General features: G+C 44.7%; 1 long non-coding RNA gene across 1 annotated transcript in view; it reads right to left on the reverse strand.

Annotated features, from left to right (window-relative positions):
* The window catches only part of LOC114484721 (uncharacterized), a 39,602-nt gene extending 28,669 nt beyond the window's left edge, over window positions 1-10,933 (reverse strand). The window contains exons 1-2 of the long non-coding RNA XR_003677915.2: window positions 10,840-10,933; window positions 8,733-8,900 (exon numbers count right to left, since the gene is read on the reverse strand). This is a non-coding gene — a long non-coding RNA (uncharacterized lncRNA). The remainder of the gene's footprint in view (window positions 1-8,732; window positions 8,901-10,839) is intronic.
* Between the last annotated feature and the right edge of the window lie 4,684 nt (window positions 10,934-15,617).

Raw genomic sequence — 15,617 nt, forward strand, 5'->3', positions numbered from 1 at the left:
TATGTATACATACACACACACAATGGAATATTACTCAGCCATTAAAAAGAATGAAACAATGCCATTTGCAGCAACATGGATAGACCTAGAAATTATCATACTAAGTGAAATAAGCCAGATGGAGAAAGACAAACATCATGATATTGCTTTTATGTGGAATCTAAAAGAAAAGACAAATGAATTTATTTCCAAAACAGAAAGACTCACAGACACAGAAAACAAACTTACAGTTACCAAGGGGAAAAGCGGGGTGGGGAGATGGATAAATTAGGAGGCTGGGATTAACATATACACACTACTATGATAACCAATAAGGACCCACAGTATAGCACAGGGAACTATACACAATATTATATAATAACCTATAAAGGAAAAGAATCTGAAAGAATATATATATACACAGACATATATATCACTGAATCACTGTGCTGTATACCTGAAACTTACATGATACTGTAAATCAACTATACTTCAATAAAAAAATTAAAACACTGGTGTGTCTTTTTCTAGGTATTGATTGGGTACCTCTCAGATGCTTTCATTATCCCAGGGTTTACTAATTTGCCAGATTTGGAGAATGTAATGGACATATTTATGTTCTCAGCTAACAAGACTTGTAAATAGAAGTTTTTATGAAGGTTTTTACTTTTTAAACCAAATTTAAAATTTGTAATGTTCAGTACTTAAATGAGAGCACATGTGCCCTACCAATTATATTTACACTACTTCTTTTCCTATTATATACTTCAGCCTCTTAGATAATATATGCCTGGATAAAGATGGTTATAGAAAGCAGTCTTTGGAAATTTGGTGTAGTACTTATCTAATGGTTAATGATTCTATAATAAATACATCAAACCTAAACATTCTTATAATAGCTTCTAGTTGGGAGCAAGATCATGATGGCAATGCAGTTATTTTAATCTCTCCAAATCGCCTCAAAACAACTAGGATAGCAAAATAAACAGTCCACAGGCACCATCTTCAAGCAAAGCAAGTGACTGTACACCCATGAACTCCAGAACACAGGTGATTGCATCCAAACCCTGACATCAGCAGGACCCCTATGGGTTTAATAGCTGTGGGAGGTTAATAGAGGGGGGATAAAGCGGTGTTCTGACCATCTTAGGAGACCCAGGACACAGAAATTGCCAGACACTTCCAAAAGAAGCATTCCATTTTGAGTGGAACCTTCAGTAGGCAAGTCTGAGAACAACCTAACAGACATCTTCAAAGTTTCCATTTGCAAGTAAGTCTAGAAAGGACCACGAGAACCCACTAAGGGGCTGTCATGGGGGTACTAAGGTGAATTAAGCCCATAACAACTTCACAAATACACAATAACATCTGCCATCCCGAAGAACTGAGAGCCTCCCTGAAAAAGAGTCTCGTTGGGAGTGGAATCCGAATTGAGGAAGCCAGAAACGCTGGTGAGAGACAGAAGTTTCACACTGGCCGACAGAGTTCCAAACTGAGTAGGTGGCTACAGAGATGCTGTGTTTTTTTAATACTCCCCAGCAGGACCAGTTACGTAATTCGCAGAGCACAGTGTAAAGCGAAAATCCAGAGCTCCTTGTTCACAAATGATTAAAAATTTCAAGACGGTAACAGGAGAGCGTGAAACCTGGAGCAGGACCCTGTGAGGCTATACAGGCCACATGCCCATGAAGCCAGCCCTGCTTCTGAGCCAAAGCAAAAAGGGAACCCCTGAACAGGGAAGCCAGGAAAGCAGCTCTGGTTTGCTCTCTCCCTATTCAGGATCCTCCTAAAAGCACAGGAAAACCCTCATCAGTTAAACATGAACAATAGGAACAGATGGCGATCAAGCCCTTTACAACATACCAACAGATGATGAAGGCGCAGCAGAAAATTAAAATACAAAACCTATTACGCAATAGTACAAAATAAGGTTAAAAGAAACTACGAAAATTATCAAGCTATGAAAAAGTGTTTCCGAATGCAAGTTCTTGTGCCAGACGCGCAGCGAGGCCAATCAAACCGAAACGTCGGAGTTTGGAACAGAGGGAGGTTGATTGTAGGGTGGAGCAAGGAGACTGAGCGCCCAGGGCTCAGAAAACCTCGAACTCCCCCAAGGGGTTCAGCAAAACAGTTTTAAAGGCCAGGTGAGGGAGGGGCGTCCCAAGGTACGTGATCAGCCCGTGCACAGTTCTCTGATTGGTTGATGGTGATCACTTAGGCGCCAGAAGGTGCGGGGGCCACGGGCTCAGGATCATCAAGTAGTTAATTTCTTCCATTTGGTGGTGGTTTCAGCATCTGACAAACTCAGGGAATATGCATCGGGTGCTATTATCCAGGTACTTCAGAGAGGAGCTAAAGCAGAGGATATGGGGGAGGGGTTTGTCCCGGGAAGGCCCCGTAGGGTCCTGCTCGGTTACAATTCCCCCCTTTTCTTTGGTACCTCTCAATCTTGAAAACAGGTGTTGGACAAGAAAGGGAATAAGGTTTTGGATAGAGGTTCATCATAAACTCGGCAGAGGAACTCGGTTTCAATCTCCAATCCCGTTTCATCCTTCTCCGAATCTTTCAGGGAATGGGGTGACAACACCTGGCTACTTCCTGCTCAAATGGGGCACAGTCCTGCCTCAATTTGGGTAATGGATGTAACCGAGCAGGACCCTATGGGGCCTTCCCGGGGCAGACCCCTCCCCCATATCCTCTGCTTTAGCTCCTCTCTGAAGTACCTGGATAATAGTATCTGATGCATATTCCCTGAGTTTTACAGATGCTAAAACCACCACCAAATGGAAGAAATTAACTGCTTGATGATCTGAGCAGTGCCACCCAGACCTTCTGGCGCCTAAGGAATGATCACCATCAACTAATTAGAGAATTGAGAATGAGCTGATCACATACCCTGGGACACCCCTCCTCACCTGGCCTTTAAAACTGTTTTGCTGAAACCCTTCAGAGAGTTCGGGAGTTTAGAGCACCAGCCGTCCGTCCTCCTAGTATTGGCACCTTTACAATAAAAGCTGCATTTTCCTTCACCACAACCCGGCGTCAACAGATTGGCTTCACTGCACGCAGGTGAGCAGACCCAAGTGTGGTTCGGTAACATGGACACAGAATTGGAAATATTCCTGAGTTTCAAGTCCCGATCCAAGTCTTGTATGATCTCAGTCCCTTAGTCCACCCTTTCGGTGCCAGCCGGCCCAATTAGAAATAGTTGGAGGAGTGACAACTGGAACTTTAACGGACAAGTATTGGACTGCATCCCGCAGGCCTACAAGACCTGTACTTGCTGTTTTAAGACCTAAGGAAGAGCCTGGAGTCAGCAACAGAGACATCAATGGTCTAGTGGATGGGGGAGCTTACACATCTGAAGCAAGGTCCTGGAGCAACACCCCACCATGTGCAGCAGGTGGTGGGCAGGACATGGTGGCAGGCTTTGCTCCCAGGGGGAAGGGGAGATTACCAGTTATAGGGGGACTGACATCAGGTGGACTCATCGGTTACCAGGGAAACCAGCAGCGGGGGGGGGAGGGGGGGCACGCCCCTCACTGCCCCTCACTGCCCCTTTGATAAGAACAATCACTAGCTGGGCCCTGGGGCAAGTAGGTAGGAAGGTCAGTTCTGTGAGTAGGGTGTAGGTGAAGCAGGCACTGGTCGAGAAGGGGAGGTACAGAGAGCAAGAGAACAGGCATCTTGAGTGGCCTGATCATATACCAAGAGAGATGTCATTTCCTGAGGAATTCAGAGAATAAGCCTGAAAAACCAGTCTGGACCTGCCAGTTTGGCGGAGACTTGTAGGCAGGTAGCCAGTTGTCTACTTTTATCTAAGCCGATTTTAACTTCTGACGTGGTATTCACATATACATAACAGGAGCTATTGACCACTACATGTCTCCTTTTTTCTGCTAACATCTGATCTAAAGCAATTTTATTGTCTAGAAATCTGATAGTTACAAGAGGAGACCTTGAGGTTATGAGGTTGCAGCTGCCATCTGCCAGCAGACACTGCTTTGAGAATGGCTGGTGGCGTCCTGAGTATGACACAGCTCAGAAAATTCGAGTTCTCAACAATACAGGAACATGCCTGAAATCACGTCCACAATGGCAACCTAGTTTTACCTTGGATGTCTGAACCACAGCTACTCCATTTTGATATTCAAAAGCATTCCCCTCCCCAAGGCCAAAGCAGATGTACAATGCATGTTCAAAAGGTCATAAAACAGGCTGCTTTGGTCAGTAAAGTATAAGTTAAACCAGGTATAAGCCAGAATGACTTCCCCATATCTCAAAAATGTGGAGATTTTTCCATCATTTCCCCTTTTTTTTTTTTTTGCGGTACGCGGGCCTCTCACTGCTGTGGCCTCTCCCGTTGCGGAGCACAGGCTCCGGACGCGCAGGCTCAGCAGCCATGACTCAAGGGCCCAGCCGCTCCGCAGCATGCGGGATCCTCCCGGACCGGGGCACGAACCCGTATCCCCTGCATCGGCAGGCCGGACTCTCAACCACTGCACCACCAGGGAAGCCCCATCATTTCCCCTTTTGATTGCAAATCCCTGAAGGGTTTCAGCAAAACATTTTTAAAGGCAAGGTGCTCATGATCATCAAGTAGTTAATTTCTTCCATTTGGTGGTGGTTTTAGCATCTGAAAAACTCAGGGAATATGCATCAGATACTATTATCTGGGTGCTTCAGAGAGGAGCTACAGCAGAGGGTATGGGGGAGGGGTCTGTCCCGGGAAGGGCCCATAGGGTCCTGCTCATTTACAAAAGCTGCGATCAGGAACAGGCAAATCTCTGAAATGCTATGGCTAACCAACATGAGGGTCTGAAAAAAGCTTTCAGGACTTAGGAGCGAATTAGCAAATAAAGAGAAAAACCATTTCGGAAACAAAGACTCAGAGTAACACAAAAGTGAATAGACTCCATGTTGAAGTACAGTAAGAGAAGTAGGGGATAGGAAAAGAAAATGAAACAAACAGAAATAAAATCCTTCTGTGAAAAGAAAATTTCATAATCTCTAACCACTTGAATCCTACTTGACAAAAAACACTAAGTTTATTTTTCTCCTTTATTTGTTGAAGTTTGATTAATCTTACCCAAAGAGGTTATAGTTAATTAATTTTTTAAAAATCCAGTTTCAAGGAGATATTCTGGCAACCAATTTTGCATCCGTATTCTTCACAATTCATTTGATAATTTGAAACATTAACAAAAACATTTTAATCTGCTTTTCAAAGGGAACATCTGTGTGTTATCGTTTGTGACAGTAGCTTTGTTATAGCAAGTGAAACATCTGGAGACACTTGATTACTTGTTGACAGAAACTCCAATGCAAAACACAGGTGAAGGGCAATGTATTCTCCCTGGGCTCAAATAAATAAGCCCAGCCAATGGGGTTGGCCTAAGCTAATAAACTGGAACAGAGCAGTACTTGGGATCCTTATTTCTGAGCCATTCCTTGTAGTGGGTCTAGATCTGTGGCCAATTTTGGTTCTAACCCAACTTAAAAGAACTAGAATTGAGAACTTTTAGCTTGTGACTTTTACTCTGGATGTTAGGAGTGGCCTGTTCAGTCTCCTTAGGTTAACTCCCTGCTAGAAACAAAGAAAATCCAAGTCTCAACAATCCAGATTGTTTGAACCCATGTTGATGGAATTTTTCAGTCTTTCTAATACTGATTTTCAGTTCACTTGGTTATTAGAATCAGTTGGGTAGTATTCTTATTTGCCAATGAACAGCTCAGGGCTTCAGAGATAAATAGATGAACAAGTGGTTTCTAAGACCCCAACAGGTAATTTATTGACCATCCTAACTTTATTACAGCTTAATTAGGTAAATAATGAAATGCAGGTGAAGGTGCCTAACAGCATGCTAAGCCTGTGCTAAGCACTCGATGAAAGATGAATCTAAGTGTAGAAGGCACTGCTGATTATAAGCACAAAGGCCATCTCCTCCTCCTTTCTTGATGGCAGAGAACCTCCCAACCCAGAGACTGAAAATGCCAGCTTCTCACTTTCCAGCCTCCTTTGTAGCTAAGGCACAGACATGTGACCCAATTCTGGCCAATGATAAGTGAGGAAGAGGACTTCTGGGGAGGACTTCCTCCCTAATAAGAAATACTTCATGAGTAGAAACATCTCTTTTCTTCAGTTGGACATTGTTGTGTTTGCACTCAATGCCTGGGACCATGACAGCCACTTTGCAACCCTGAGGGGATGAGCCTAGGTACCTAGCTAATACCCCAAGGAAGGCAGAGCAGAAGATGGAGGGAGTCAGGGTCCTTGGTGCCATTGTGGAGCCACTGAACTGACCCTGATCCCACCCACCTCTGGATATTTTTTGTATATTAAATAAGAAGCATCCTTGTGTTGAAGCAATTTTAGTTGCAGCCAAAAGCATAACTAATACATTGAAGGAGCGCTCTCCTTTTCAAATACCTCAATAGAACCTAAACCCAGTTTTCCTTTAATGTGCCGGACAAAATGTGCATAAGTTGCCACTGAGGGGAACGGGTCCTTTCCAAACCCCCATCCGTTTCCACGTTCAGTACTGTGTGTCCTCAAGTCTTCTTCATCCACAAAATGGAGATGGTTCCTGTTTCTCAACTCATTAAGTGTTTATGACGACTGGTAACCTAATTGATTTGTGGTCCCCAAATTAAAGGCACTAGAAAAGATTTTTTTTAAAATGGTAGTTTGCCATATGAGCTCTGCCCAGGCTGTACTGTAATTTATGGATGTGCTAACAGGCGAAAGGACAAAGTGACCTGTAATTCACTGACAGAGCCCTGAGAGGCTGCATAATGTCCGTTCCTCCCCATCATCACATGAGTAATAACCATCAAACACACTGGTGGGTACTGAGGGACTCCCTTGTTTCTGAGCTTGTATCCTGCATTGGATCCAAGCCCCATGCCCAACAGCCTGTGGTGATGACATCCCAAAGAAATCAGCACAGTGCCTCACAGAATCCAGCCCAGATTGAAAAGTAATCAACAATTACAGGGTACCAAATTAATATTTAACGAAGATGTAAATGATTAGAGTCAATACTGAATTGCTTGGTGAAATCAATTCCAGCAAGAGAAAGCAGCAGTGGTCTGTAGAGGCGGGGAAGTGCCTTTCTTACGAGCCATTGTTCTTTGTAACTTCTCTCCAGCTCTAGCCGAGGTCTTGGCTCAGATTCCCCCAACAGCTGACAGTTGCAGCTAGAGTGAAATCAATCTTATAATCCTTCTAGCCATTGTATTCCTAATTTCCCTCTTTGTCCACCCTTTCTGTTCAGACTGTGCACTCTGAAACAAACTCCACATAGGGTTTCTGACATTAGACTTGCCTATTGCCAACACTCTGTCCCTCTGTCAGCTGGGTGTCTGCACCATTGAGAGGGGCATGATGAGTCCGAGGCAATTCCTGACCTCCGCGGAGTGGGGAGAGTGGCCGAGCTCAGTGTGTCAGAAGAACCTGCCAATTCCTCAGTCAGAGCTGCAGGGTGGGTCTGAAGGTGCTGGTCCATGAGACTACACGGGAGAAAGGGGGAAGCCTCCAGAAGCAGCGGAGAGCGAACCCTGGGCTGCAGGGTGTGATGGAGACTAACAGCTGGTTGTGTAGGACACTGAGCCCCTGAGAGGCCAAAAGATGCCAGGGGCTGCGTCTGTTGCTCACTTTACTCTTGGGCTCTCACCCAGAAGACGCAGTAACAGTGCTAGGGGCTGGAAGCAAAAAAGAATTTCCCAGGAAAATAGTTCCCCAGCCAAGATCCCCTGCTCTCGGACAAGCTAGGGATTGAAAGACGAGGAAGCAAGCCCAAAGGCTTCTTTTCTGTTTTCCCAGGTGGGTCTAGGAAAGAGCGGCTTCTTTGTCCACCAGGGATAGAGGAAACAGCACCTTTGCTGTGCACCAGCCCGCCAGCAGTCTGTAGAGACTGCTTCACCACGCAGCGGGCTGAACTCCATCCCCAGAGCAGCCAGAACATGACGTAAGCAGTATGGAGCCCTCAGTGAAGCCGTCCGAGCCCCAGAGAGGTGGGCTCAGCCCTCTATGATCACGATCGTGTCCACAGCCCTTAGACCTCCCCTAGCCCTGCTGTAGCCTCAGGGAGACCCTGCAAATGGGAATCCCCAGGATGGCTGCTGCCACTGGGGAATACACACTCTGGCTCACACACCCTCCCTGCGTACCCGAGAATGCTCACTGTGGACTGGAATGGTGAGAAGGGCTGCTCTGTCACTCTGTCATCACCTTACAGAGCTGTTGCTGGGCTATCTGGTAGCTCAGCGGGTGGCTTTCTGTCTTAACCTATTTTATTCATGAAGACTGATTCCAGGACCTACAAGACTCTCTGTCCCACACTAATTTCTTTCTCTCTCTAAGACTTGTGAAGGCTCAACTGAGCCTACATGTCATAGAAGATGAAATGTTTTCCCCTGCAATGCTAGAAACCACCCTAGGTATTTCAAACAGAGGGGGGTTAATACCAGCAGCTGGTTACATGGGTCAGAGAAGAGTGAGAAGGCAAAGAGGGGTCCATAAGGCAACAGAGATCAGCCACAGCAGAAAGGTGCTAGTACCCTTAGGACGGGGGGTCACATGGGAAGAGCTGGTGTCATCAGAGACCAGAAGCTAGGGTCATATGTCAGGAACTAGAGACATGCTGAAGGCTGCCAGGAAAGAGGGGCTACCAGGTGGGGGCTTGTATTTGTCTGCTGGTGTGTAATAAATGACCCCCAAACTTAGCAGCTGTAAACAATAAATTTATTACCTTACAGTTGCTGCAGGTCAGGAACCACCAGCTGAGCTGGGTCGTTCCGGTGCAGGTCTCTCACAAGGCTACGATCAAGGTGTCATCTGTGGCTGCGGTTAGCTCAAGGCTCAACTGGGAAGGATCTGTTTCCCATATGGATGTTGACAGGCCTCAGGTCTTCACTGGCTGTTGGTTGAAGACATCAGTTCTTAGTCATGTGGGCCTCTCCCTAGGGCTAATCACAAGATGGTGGCTTTCTTCCTATAAAGCAAGGGCTCTGAGAGAGAGAGCATGTGAAAAAGGGAGAGCAAGATGGAAGTCACAGTCTTCTTGTGACCCAATCTTGGAAGTGACTTCCCAACACTTTAGCCATATTCTATTTGTTAGAACAGAGTCATTAGGTACAGGCCACACTCAAGAAGAAGGGATCACAAAGGGCATGAATAGCAAGACGCAAGATCTTGGAGGCTGCCTGCCACAGGGCTGTAGCCACCCACAGAGGCAGAGGCAGCTCTTAGTTTGAGGGCCCAAAGCTTACGCAATCTGGGGAGCCCTTTTAAGACAAAGCATGTAAAATTACAAATATAAAAATCACAGTCAGGTCCAGTAACTGGTGAAAGTATAAACAAAATGGGGAATAGCCATACAATGGAATACTATTTGGCAACGAAAAGGAATGAAGTATTGATTCATGCTACACCATGGATGAATCTCAAAAACATGCTGCTCGGTGAAGGAAACCAGCCACAAAAGACCACATACTATTTGATTCCATTTACATGAAAATGTCCAGAAGAGGCAAATCCATAGAGACAAGAAGCAGATTAGTGGTTAGCAGGGCCTGGGCTTGGGAGCCAGGATTGACTGAAAAGACACGAGGGAAATTTGGGGTGATGGAAATTTTATAAAACTGGATTGTGGTGATGGTTGTATAACTCAATAAATTTACTAAAAACCATCGAACCATACACTTACAATGGGTGATTTTCATGGTTTGTAAATGATATTTCAATAAAGCTGTTAAAAAAATTATACACACAGGGCATTGGAAGGGACCTGTGAAAGTGAGAGGCCCTGGAGCTTAGGCTTCATTAACTTTTCAGAAAATTTGTCTCCGTGGAAAAGATAGAGCTATTGCAGAGACACTGCCTGAGGCAGTGAGGGGAGAAGGCAATCACCAGGCTTCTCCTCTCCTTTCTCATCCAGTCTTCTGCCCGGGCTTCCAATTGCCCTAACCTGCCCGGAAGCCAGGGAAATGGAGTGCTTTGTGATACAGAGTGGAGATACGAAGGGCTGGAAGGAGATCTGAGAACAAAGAGGCAAATGACAGGCTCATAGGCCCCATCCTGCAGGGTTACCTCCACACCCTAATGCCAAGGCAACTTGGACCAGCTCTGCCTTTTGGCATTGAGAGATGTCTTGAGAGGAAATCCATAGAAGGCCCATGTTTCCAAATGAAGACCTAAGCTATGGATTATTTATCATCAAACAGTATAGAATACTGGATTGGTTGGTTCGCTTGAGCTGAACGTTCAAAATCATTTATTCATGCATATATATGTACGGGAGGATGGAGAGCAGGCTTTGGGTGGGTAGGAGGAAGGGAACAAGGAGATAACTCATGGAAGAAAAATACTGGATGTGTTAAATATTCAATATCGGATGTATTGTCCTGGCAGCTTTCCTCATTTAACTCTTGCAGGCAAGGAGTACCACGTGCAGGGCGGCGGGAGCAGTCAGCCCCAGGTGCAGGCAAGAAGAGGATGCATTGTTTGTGGAGAACTTAAAAACTATAATAAAACCTACTAAAAGTTGGTATCTTTTTTATCAACATGTCCAAATAATTCTAAACAATGTCAGTGATAATATTCCTCCCCTCAAACTCCAAATATCATATTGGTTTAAGTTCTAAAATTGCCAAGGTTACAGCTGAGTTTTAAATAATATATATGTAAGCTTCAAATGAGCACATTTTCATTGCTTACCCTGTAAGAAACACTGTTTTCTGCGCAGGAGGTGATGCAAAGAACCCCAGTTATACAGTAGGCCACACACACAGTGGACTCAGCTACACACATTTGATTCTAGAGTAAGTTCGTGTTGGTTCAGAATCATTTGGGCTCACCTTGGCTGAAGTTTGCGTCTCCAGTCCTGGCGGTACTACAGATTCCTGCATTCAAGTGGTAGATGCGGAAACGCAGCGATGGCACAGTGACCGTGAAAACGAAGAAACAGAACTTAAGATGCTTCGATCTGTCATTCTAGGTGCAGTGACTTTGAACCATGAGGTGCTCACTCTATTGGACATGTTTTTTCATGTGGTTCCCCCTCCTTCAAAAATATATTAACATATGATAACCTATATGAGAAAAGAATCTGAAAAAGAATGAATATATGTATATGTATAACTGAATCACTTTGCTGTACACCTGAAACTAACACAATGTTGTAGATCAACTACACTACAATAAAATTTTAAAAAATACATTAACATAAATCAAACTATTCATCCAATTAATCCAATTTCTTTTTCCTTTTTGGCACTATTTATTTTTATTTTAGTTTATATTCATTTTTATTTTATTTGTATATTTATTCGTTTATTTTAAGTATTTATTTTTTATTTGTATTTGATTTTCTATTTCTACTAGAAGGAAAGTTCAACAAAAGAAAGATTTTCACTCTCTGTGTTTCTTAGTTGGCCGTTATAATCATTTGTTTTATTTCATAATTATTACTGAAAAAGATTTTGTCATATAGAGGAAGGGAGCTTTAAAAATAATCTGCTCTGGGTGTCAAATATTGATAGATATGCTACTGCATATAACCAAAAAGTATCATCTCCATAAATAAGGAAACTGAGGCTCAAAGAGGTGAAGAAATTTGCTGAAATTCACAAAAGTAGCAAGTCAGAGACCAAGGATTCAAACAATATGGTAGGGTCAGCAGAAAACATGTATCCTTTACATTTATGAACTCATTTGATACTAACCACAACCAGTATCATTGTCCCCACTTGAGAGATGAGGGTCAAATGACTTCCCCAAAGCTCCATAGCTAGTAAATGGCAGAACAAGGATTTGAACGCTGGTAGCACTGCATGGAAGCAACCTGAGTAAACCTTTACTCTGGGCTTCCTCGTCAACTGAGGTTCACTTCCAAAGCCATGCTCAGTTCCCATGGCTGCCGCAGCTGAGTGACTTAGACCCGCTTCCATTTGCGCTGTCCTCTCCACCATCCACTGCCACCAAGAAGGAAATCTGGCAGACGCGTGTGGGTGATTTCTAAGGACACAACTGCAATGTGGTCTGAAGTTAGCTCAGCCTGTTTGTTTACCTGGTTTACTATGAGAAGGGAAGGATGAGAAAGAAGACTGACTTTTTGAGGTCGGAATCCTTGGGGGTTCTAACATATATTTACCACCCCGCAGACTCAGACTTCTTGGCGAGCTTTCATAAAGGCCGAAGAAAACTGCATGGTGCTTCCATCACAGGTAATACTGACCTGCAACACTAGATGGCAAAATGGTGCTATGTTACTGCGTTGTTATCTGAAAAAGCCTGGTATAAAAGTCTTCCCCCCCAAATCCAAATCTGCTGAACTGTCCTTTTTTTCAAAAATGTTTTAAAACATGTTTATTTTTGGAAAATAAAGTTCTATGTGGAGTTAATATCTTCACTTTTAAAAATCATTGTTTAGAAATGCCCTATTTTGGATGGTCTCAGTCTCCTAGGCTCTATCAAGTAGGTAAATATATGTCTCTTTGCCTAATGGCCAGCTGGTCAAAAGCTACCTCCTAATTGATCAGATAAAAACGGGAGGATAACAGAAGATAATGGAGATAGTATGAAATGTACTTTCAAAAGCTGCATGTTAACAGAAATGTGACATAAATGTGACAAATGTATACGGCACAGATGTCATCTGTCATGGCCTCTTTTGTTTAAATAAACATAGAAGCCAATAACAAATTGGACACACTGCTCTTGTCCATTTCATTCATTCAAGAATAAGCACCTCTTATGTACAAGGCAGTTGTAGGCAGCACAGGATACAAAGAGAATTCTATTCTGGCCTTTAAGAAATCTGTGTTCTAGAGGGGGACAAAAGACAAATGTGCCGCTACTGTCAACCATCAGCCCCTGCATCATTCTTTCTCCGGAGCCTCACAGTTAAAGCTGCTGGTCCCCCCTTCCTCCCCGACCCCGTGCAAGCCTTGGGACCACCCAGGGTCCTGACCCGGGCAGGCAGCCCATCAGCGTATCAGGAGCGGCCCCATCCAGGGGCTCAGGGCTGAGTCTGTAGTGCTCTCTGATTTGCCTGCGCAGATCAAATTTAGCAGAGTCCCTGCCTTATCAGAAGTACAGAAAAACTATTAGCAGGAGGGAGGGATGCATCATGGTGTACAGACATTGAGGAGAATTGATCCAGGAAGTTTTCTAGAACACTGCCATGAGCAATGAAGAGGAGGTGGAATTGCAGGCCCAGAATATTATCCACACCGAGGCAGAGAACTCTGTCCGGGTCAGGGGAGCCTGCAGGGTTGCTTTGTGACCACCTAGAGGGGTGGGATAGGGAGGGTGGGAGGGAGACGCAAGAAGGAGGAAATATGGGAATATGTGTATATGTATAGCTTATTCACTTTGTTATAAAGCAGAGACTAACGCACCAATGTAAAGCAATTATACTCCAATAAAGATGTTAAAAAAAAAACAAAAGTGTGGTCTGGTCAGCAGCCTTAGCATCCCTAGGAAATTGTTAGAAATGTAAATTCTCAGGCTCCACCCCAGAGATCTACTGACTGAGAAACTTTGGGGCTGGGGCCTAGCTATCTGTGTGTTAACAAGTCCCCCACGTGATTCTAATGCACACTTACTTAAGGTCCAGAACCACAGGGTTAGAGTATGGCCCCTGCCAGGGAGGGTTGATAGACAAGGGAAGCTACACAGGGGTTAGAGACCTTGAAGGGCTTTGTGCTGAGGAGATTGGTTTTTTTTTTTCTGTTTGTTTTATCTTGTAGGCAATATGGGAGCCACTGAGGGTTTCTAAGGAAGGAAGTAGTCAGAACAAATCTGTGCTTCCAATCCATCACTCTCAGGACGGTGTGGAGGAGGATATGTAAGGAGGGGAGACACCCCCTCTTCGGAGCATCTCTAGCTTCTCTTCTGCCTTCACCACAAAGCTCCCTCCCAAACCCTGCCCCAGCTCTCTTTGCTTGTTCTATAGCCTTGCCTCCTGGTGATCTCACCCACTTTCCTGGTGTCAGCCACCCCCTTGACAGGTGACTACCAAACCTACCTCTTTAGTCTGTATCTTGCACCAGGCGGACCGGCTTGACTTCCTGGATGTCCAGCTGCCATCTCACACTCAGTACAGCTGAATCTGAGCTCACCATCCACAAACTACAGCTTCCTCTCCTGCCTTCTCGACTTCTGTTAATGGCAAGACTGTCTATACTGCCATTTAGGCAACAGCTGCCCTGGGGGTCATCCCCTAAGCTTTTTCAACCCCAGACTTACTTAATCACAGCCTATTCAGTGTTCCAGGAGTCCTCGGCACATACTTTTATTCCAACACATTGACGTGAGTGTCAGGGTCTGAGGGTGAGCATCTTAAGGGAAAAACAAGCTCATTTGCATATGTATCAAGCTGGCACGCAGCAGAGGAGCTGGATAGGGTAGACCTAGGATTTTTACTGAACAAAGGAGTGAACTCCACCCCTTAAAGCTGAGGGTGGAGACGGACCAGAGAACGGCAGAGAGATGCAAGTAATGCCAATTGGTATGGGGGGTGCAAACCCATAGAGGGTCCCTGGTAAGCCCTGGAAGCATGTGCAGCTGGGGGGTATGAGGGAAAGATCGGTTATGAGGAAATGGGATGAAGTTATAAGAAATTACAGAAGGAGTGGGTATGGAAGCAGAGGCAGCAGGTATAGATGAAGCTTTCTAGAAGTCTAGGGAAGAAAGAAAGGGAGATGGGTTAGCATTTCATAGGAGAAGGAAGGGAAAGGGAAGGGTGTTTGGGGGGTCTTATTTTAAAAGGTAGGGGAAAACTGTGAATATGCAATTCAAGAAAAAGCAAAAAAAAAAAAAATCAGTGGAACAGCAGAGACTTAAGACATCAGAGAGGGTTGAGGGAGCGCTCAAAAATCACAAAGACCGGGGTAGGTGACATCATGGACACAGAGGAAGGAGCTGGTCTAGGAGCAAAGGATTCATCTCCATGGTGTCAGCAGGTGGGCTGAATTGATGCTTTCGGAGCATGTCATTTCTGAGGTTGGTGAGGAGAAGGTGGAAAAAGATCCAGAGATGTTAAAGTGGCGAGAAAGAAAAGTCAGCAAGCTCACAGAGATGTCTGTGATGTTGAGGAGAGGAAAATGGAGGCAGGAGGAGGTTGGTGGTCTTTGGGAGAATGGAATATGTTTGGAACATGCAGAATTTGATTGGCGGTCAGCAAGAGGCGCCAAACACAAGCTTCCCAGCATCGTCCACACTGGGCCCACTGCCTATATTGCCTCAGCTTCTCCCCTGCCTGTTGGAAGACTTCTCCTCCTCAAGGCCCAGGACCAAAGCCACTGTCTCTCTGAAATCTTTCTTGGGCGCTTGTCCCAGGCACAGCTGTTCTCATTAATAATAACGTTTATGTAGTGCTTTACAGCTTAAAAGCAATCACGCATACCTTTTCTTACATACGTTATCTTAATTAACTACTCTCTCCTCTGTAGTTATATAGCACTCTGTTCGTTACAGGAATGTAACACTTTATCAGTTCATATGCCCCACAAACTAGATGTTCATTCTGTCTACGAGACTGTGAGTTTATTAAAAGGCAGCGTTGCACCTGACTCACCTTTGTAACCCTGTCTAACATAGCACCTGGCCCCAATTAGCAGCACAAAGGCAT

Source organism: Physeter macrocephalus, chromosome 21 (assembly GCF_002837175.3).
Source record: "Physeter macrocephalus isolate SW-GA chromosome 21, ASM283717v5, whole genome shotgun sequence".
In the NCBI taxonomy this organism is placed as follows: Eukaryota; Metazoa; Chordata; class Mammalia; order Artiodactyla; family Physeteridae; genus Physeter; species Physeter macrocephalus.